This window comes from Syngnathus scovelli, chromosome 19 (assembly GCF_024217435.2).
Source record: "Syngnathus scovelli strain Florida chromosome 19, RoL_Ssco_1.2, whole genome shotgun sequence".
In the NCBI taxonomy this organism is placed as follows: Eukaryota; Metazoa; Chordata; class Actinopteri; order Syngnathiformes; family Syngnathidae; genus Syngnathus; species Syngnathus scovelli.
Genome location: NC_090865.1, coordinates 3,800,292 through 3,807,772, shown reverse-complemented (window position 1 = coordinate 3,807,772; position 7,481 = coordinate 3,800,292). Strand labels below are relative to the sequence as shown.

Here is a 7,481-nt window from a genome sequence, read left to right as displayed (position 1 = left end):
TAGTCTTTTATTTTTTCATTAAATCAAATGTCGACGATGACTCACAGCTGTCGGTCTCAAGAAAATTGAATATGAGCAACCCTGTGATGGATTTTAAATGAGGTGGGGGGGAGGGGGGTCTCTTTCAGAGATGGCCTGCCTCTGTTTACCCTCTGAGTGTGATAATCATCTAATGAGCTCTCAGTCATCCAGACAAATTTTGTTGATTTGGCCCATGTGACCCGACCACTCTCTGCTGAATGATAAATCTATCGCTGATTCCTTTAAAGAAAAAAAAAAGCCCAAAAGTTTGATTGATTTTTGTGAATTTGATCCTGCAATGAATCTATTTCTCAATTTGTAAGCCAACCAGGATTACACAATGGCTTGTTTCAATTTGGACCTTCTGTTGTTTTTCATCATAGCAGCCGTCACTCTACATTTTTATGGCTTCCGTCACAAATGTTTTGTGACGGCAACCATTTTGAACCTGAGCAAATCAGTTCACTTTCTATTATTTCCTATGGGAAAAATTGAAGCTGCCATTTTATTGCGTTACAACCATCGCCGCCAACTTGTCATTTGAGAGCACGGAGAAATCAAAAGGCGGAAAAAAACCTGACGCGAATACAAAGTCGAGAATTACGCACGGATCAAAAGGGGGATGATTTATTGACAGCCGTTATTGACCAGGCATTTTGATGGAGACGCTTAGCAATCACAGCACAGCAGTGGACGGAAGAAGAGTCGGCGCCATCAAATAATATCATGTAACAGCGGAATGGCAATTTTAAAGCGCCGCGTGAGGAGGAACCGGGGGACGTCTCATCTCTTAATGGTGATAAACTATCTCACAGCGGTGTCCATTACACTGCTGGCAATGTGGATGGAAGAGCGATGGAACTAAATTATCTTCCATTCTTCCAACTACCCTGTAATGACAAACCTACATAAAAATAAAAATAAAAATGGCGGAAAAAAGTGGACCCAAGGAGTAAAACATTTCACCGTGTTCTCCTGGACCCGCCTCAATTTAGCTCACCTCTATTTTATCCCTCAGAGAGCGAGACCAGGATAAATATCCAAGTCAGCGTTTACTTATTTCATTAGTTGCCCATGACTCTTTGTCTCTGTCCCGCGAATGAGAACACTGATGTGATTGAATTACCCCGCTCCATCTCCACCGACTCTCTTCTTGTTCTCTTGGCACTTTCCCTCCTCTGCTGTTGCTGCATTTTTGGGGCGCTCTTGCATAACCGTCGCATCGCCTTTCCCTCACGGCCGTGTGGTCACCGACGGGGACGGAGACGGCCGACCTTTATTGGGTCGAATCAGTTCCCATAAATCCTACCATGACTTCAAATCAATTTGCATTTCTTAGGCTTCTCTTCAAACGTGACCTTTGCAAGGTGTTCCTGGGGCCATCGTATGAATAGTTATGTATTAAAATTATTCTTCATGTCGTCTTATTACACCAGGCGGGCGGACTAAATGAGTCAAATTAGCGCTAGGAGTTGCGGAGGTGGCTGAACCCTCAATTGCGATCTCGGCAATCAAAAGAGCACGTGGTGAATATTTATTCATATCTGGTCATGGAGCAGTTTTTTTACAACCCTTAAAAAATATATATTAATCCTGGCAAGTCGTGCCAATGTGATGTACGCAACGCTAATGAGTTTGCCGATAATATCGTAAATAACAGACAACAAAAATAAATCTGCCGAGTGGAGGCAAAAAAAAAAAGCAACAAAATGAGAAGGTAAACAATAATTGAGACCACAAAGCAACCCTGTTGTTGTGCTGGACTGAACACAATAGTAATAATTACGATGTTGCTCGCAAAATCGACTGAAGAGCCAGAGGCCCAACGGTGTTGTTAAATTGCACTTTTCCCATCTCGCCGCCATCCTCGGCTAACTTTTATTACCAATGGCGGGTTGGCTTCCCGTGAAGCCGTCGCAAGTCCCCGTGGAGCTGCATTCAAATGCCGCTCAAAACCCAAGCCGCATCTCCAAAACAGACGTTACGAACCGCGTTGCTATGCAACAACTTGGATCCCTCGGAGTTATTGAGATTGAAAAACACAGGAAATGGAATGGGATCATTTCATCTTGCTTATGGAATTACGACCCATTCAGCAACATGATGTGACACTAACTGTTCTCTCGTGACAGGTCAAATCATTTCCGCATTTTGCACTCTCCCAGTTTGGATCCACGCTTTACAATTTGGAAAGGCCGCGAATAAAGCGGGACATGTAATTGGATAGCTGTCTCTTTAGTGAAAATACAAAAGGCATCACTGGTGCCCTGAACTTCACCTGGCGGTTAGCACAACTTATTAGACTTTTGCCAAACCAGACAAGACATATTTTAAAGGTCAAAATCCCCCGGGCAACAAATAAAAAACATCACAGTAGTTTTGTTATTACCCAAGTTACAAATTCATTCCATCAAAATATAGTGATAATTAAACTTGGCCACCGGGGGCAGTATAATACAATCGTGCTGACGCAACCAAAGAAGAGTTTCACAACTACTTTAGTGTTCAAGTATTTTTTGCTTTAAAACCGCCGCTTAAATAATATTGGAAATAATCACAATTTAAAATATCTTTCCGTTCACGGCCAGGCAGACTTGAGTCGGCTGCTTTTAACGTACTAGCGAGGTCTCACTAATGCGTCTGACCCCACACTCAAACGCTTCCCTTTAATCTGCTTGGGCTGTGAGTAGAGGATGTTCTTACCTGTAAGATCAACACTTGGGGGGGACTTAATAAAAGGCACCAATGGATGATGAGGAACATCTTGACTGATGGATCACTGCCCTTAATGAGCTGCTCTCCTACAAGGATAATGAACAGGATTAAATAGCAGCAGGTTCTTCTTGATAGATTTCAAAACATGCCTTACATGCCAACAATCGTAATGTATTCATGAAATTCAAGGTCTCGAAGAGCTTATGGCTTTTCCGCTAATGAAGAGTCGAAGTTCCGTCTTTGTTGCAGACAAGGAGGGTGTCATCTTTCATATTAATGCCTCTGGAGAAAGCTGCAAAGACAAGCGAGGGAACGAGCGTCGTGATGAAAGTCTGTACTTCTAACAAGGCCCCCACCCCGTCAACGCGCTCGGCTCACTCTGACGATGACACCGCTCATCTATTCTTTTTTTTTTTTAATCTTCCATTTTTTAAGACGGGCTAAAAATGAACTGCAGCAAACGTCCAAGGGAATCTATGTCAAGAAATCTGTTTTTACAAATAATGACCAGGGGGCATTTATTTACAGATTATTATTTTTTTTTTGCATGAGTGTATTACAAAACCATTTACTCAGCCCAGTGTGTGTGTAGTGACAGCAAATGGCAAGAAGCATAGCTGAATATTTTATAGGTTAAACCTTATCCTCTAATCCCCTTCTGCATTTGCATGGAATCTTGCAGTAACAGCCGAAATAAACTGAATTGGGGATGCCTGTTGCCATTTTTAGAATTTCATTCCAACATTTTTTACCCTCTCTGAGACCTTTATTTGCATTTGACAAGAGTTGGATGTATAATCTAAAGAGCAGAAGTGATGTGTGATGCTAAGCACAGCTGTTGCTCACTATAGTCGCCGCTTAGAACAGTGCTCGGGATTGCATGAGAGGATTACGCTTGGCTATCTGCCGCCGGCTAGTTAATAGCATCGGGCCGAGACAACGCCGAGGATCCGGCCTCCTTATGTAACAGCGAGTTTATTGCACAAAATAAAAGCGCCTGTTGACTGAAACGGGATTGAAATGAAAATTCCGGGTTTGATCGGCGAATGATATCAAAGCGTTTCGATCCGAGCCTGACTTTTGAGGTGAAGCGGGAGTAGAAAACAGAAAAATAAAAGCTAAATTAATAATGCGGCCCGAGCTGGCTGCGATGAGGAGCTTGTGTAATATTGATGAGCTGTGCGCAGCAGGAATGACTCATCTGGAACTGCACATCCACACGACAAGATTTCATTTTTTCTCCATAATCCTCCCCAAAACAACAATTTTTGTAATTAGTGAAATTCATCTGCAAAAAAAAAAGCCATGCAGACAAACAATTTAATTCCAGCGTCTTCATCATTTGTCATCGTCTAATTCCAACAACGTGCAGCACAACAAACCAAACATTTTAATATTTGCAATAACGATATTTCCCAGTTACTGTCCCTCCTCGTCTGCTCTATCTTAATTCTCCGTATCCGCCAGCTCAATAAAACAATATCCTTACTGCCAGTGAGCTCTTTGTGCCCTTTTGTTCGGAGGAAATGCGATAGCCGAGCTGGAGCACGATAGGCATCAGATAAAAAAAAAAAAAGTAATAACTTTTTTTAGCGTAGATGAAAGCTTCTCGAATATTTATCAGTCACGGTTGATCACCCTACAACTCACAATGGTTAATCAATTACCGCTGTGTTGATGTGTTGCTTGGCTTAATGAGTTTTCTTAATTTTTGTGAGCGCACGTGCGGTTGGAGTCTGTTGCCGTGGCGACGCCTTGTCTCACCCATAGTGCCAGAAAACAAACAGTTGAATGATCTGAGCTCGTACTTCGTGGGGATTCTACTTTGATTCAATTAGTTTGGTCGCTTTTGTCGCTAAACAAAACATTAAAGCGGAATCATTTTTCAAGCCAGGCAATATTTTAAATAATGCGAATTAACAAAAAGCTGGACATGTTGTCGTGGATCTCCATTTACAATCTTGGCCTTTGCACTTTGAATGTGACCCATCAATTATACAAGCAAAGTAATGCACACTTGGCCTGAGTGCCTCGCCGAGCGGCACTAGCAAAGATGAAAACCCTCACTGAAAGAAGTTCTTTTAATTACCGCCATGTTCCTTTCAAATGGTGATTCCTCTCCTTGGAAATGTTCTTGTTTACCACATAGTGATTTCTTTTTTCTTTGCGGCAAACTAATATAGCAGATGGAAATCAATTGCTTAGAAGAAATGAGAACAGCTCTAGATGTTACCTGAGAATACCAAATGTCTATTTCTCTCAGGACTCCGTGAGGGCACCTATAAATCCACACGTGAGGCCCAGATCCCAATTGAACAGCAGCAACAGGGAATCATTTAATGAATTCATATGCATTGTCCCAATTAGCCTCTGTCTTTGCGTAATTATCGCCGCACACGTTAATGCGCTAAAACTCGGAGCGGCTCATGGCAACCCAAAGGATTGTGAGAGTTATTTTTAAGCCGGGGGAGGTCAAATGCTCCCCCACCCCTCCCTCCCTCCCTCCCTCCGCGCACATTAATTAGCTTCAATTCATTTGTGTAGAAAACGTGATGTGACAGATGAGCGGCCGCGTATCTTAATTCCTTCGATCTCACCTCCAGGGATGCGGGTTGGGGCGAGGGGGGGTGGAGGCGTCCATGTTGTGAGAAAGCAGGCTTGTTTCAAGCACGCTATTGTTCTAATCTTATGTTGTCAGTGTTAACCGCAATCTAATTGGTGTCAACATTAGCACGGAATGACGACGTTCGCCTAGCCCTGTTAACTTTTACTGAACTTGTTTTTGAGGAATATTATTGAAAGAATGGTAATGGAGTCCAAGCTGTTGACGTGGCAAAGGGAGCGATGGCTGTGGCGGCGGGGAAACATCCGGATGACTCAAAGCAAACATGACAGTAAAGAGTCAGGGTTGGAACGTTGGGAATGGTTGACTGGCCTTTGGCATCTCGCGCGCTTTAATTAAACAAGACTGACTCAAGCAGAAGGAAGGAGGAAGGGAAAGGGGAAGAGGCTGTTGCTATGGCGACCAAGTTTGGTGAGAGGTGATCGACTTGAACAACCATATTATTTTTAAACATCGTATTAGTTATAGGTACTAGATTAATAAGATTAGAAAATGATTGAAAAAAAATGCAATTTATTGGAATGGCTTGTGAGAGTGTGACCCTAATAAGATATGACATTTTAATATTCAAATCTAAAAAGTTCTTCAAATTTTATAGCACATAAGGGGGTTTGTTTGTATTACACACTGTGTGGTACTCTGACCCCCCTATTCAGTAACTTGGCTTGTGGCGAGCAGCAGCTCATCACTCACACAGGATGGGGGTGATTACTTGGCTACGTATTGTGACTCCTGTATCTAAATATAGCCCTGGCTGTTGGGCGGGAGAGGACGGGAAAGGGCCGTGACAAAGTCGAGCGGCCGTCATTGATTCGCCAGCAAGGGCGAGACGGCTGATTAACATTTAAGCTGTGGACACACCGTTTGCGTACAAGCTAGCATGTAAATGGCATTCAAATTCAGTGGGGATGACTAGCGAACCATCAAATATTATATAGTTACATTTGATATTTGATGTTTAAACATTTCATAAGCGATCAATAACTAGAAATTCAGCAAATAATAAAGGAAGATTGGCAAGTTGTTAAAATGAAAACAATAAAGGACCCGAGAGGGATCCCTGTGGTACTCCAGAGGGATTTCTCTATGTTTGATGAGACACCATTCAAATAAATAAATAAATAAATAAATAAATAAATAAATAAATAAATAAATAAAATTGCTTATAGTTCTTTAGCCTGATCGTAGACCCAATTAAAATCCACTTGCTTCCATTTTTGAAACCCGCAATTATGGTCACCCTTGACCTCGCCGTTCAACTCAGCATCTTATTAGAACACTGACCGGGCTGGCGTTTTTTGTCATTCCTTTCAACCTTAAAGAGGGGAATTACAAACTAGCCACAGCTCGATGGCCGCTAATGATGCAATAATGTGAGCTTTGAGCATAGTCGAGAATGCCTTCTCCCCGCTGGAGAGCCTATTAAGAGCAGAGTGTCAACATATGGCTTATACAACACAAGTTTTTTTTTTTTCTTAAAGGAGCGAGGCATCTATTGGCATGCATTAATTGGATAGGAAGAAGAGCTCTTTGCAAACGGAGAAAAGTCCACAGGGTGGATGTGTCAGGGGATGACTCAAAACGTGACAGAGCCAAGCTAGGCTATTTAACACCCAAGTGTAAAATCAACAAAACCTCTGCCAAGGCAAAACAATCCCAAACATGTCTGACTGACAGGCCGGGGAATTCCAGTCGAGCAGGTGAGAGTAAAACAACAGTCCACTTCAACCGCAGCGCCATCAACTGGATTTGATAAGTTCTCGTTCCACTTGGCCTCCAGCGCAAGCAGACTGTAACAGGAAGAGGTTTCTCGAGTGGGTTATTTCCAATTTGTACTTGCACCTTCTGCCTTGGATGTGGAAATTGCCTCACAGGCTCTTGTGGACATCTATTGTAAATCACAGATGCTCATCTGATAGCGCCGGTTCCCTTGTTGCCACCTCAGATATCATCTAGTCGCTCTCATGACACTTTTTTTGCCGCTACCCTTTTTTCCGAACCTGGATCAGGTCGCCATGGAAACACAAGCCTTAGTGTGTTGCTGTTAAATGGATTTCCTAATGGGGCAATCCTGTGATTATCTTACCTGCTGTATTTGGAGCCGTCGCCCCTCCATCTTTTC

General features: G+C 42.7%; 1 protein-coding gene across 2 annotated transcripts in view; it reads left to right on the top strand.

The window, feature by feature from the left end:
- LOC125987342 (solute carrier family 66 member 2) overlaps positions 1 to 7,481 on the top strand; it is a 37,606-nt gene that overhangs the window by 4,861 nt on the left and 25,264 nt on the right. The window lies entirely within an intron of this gene.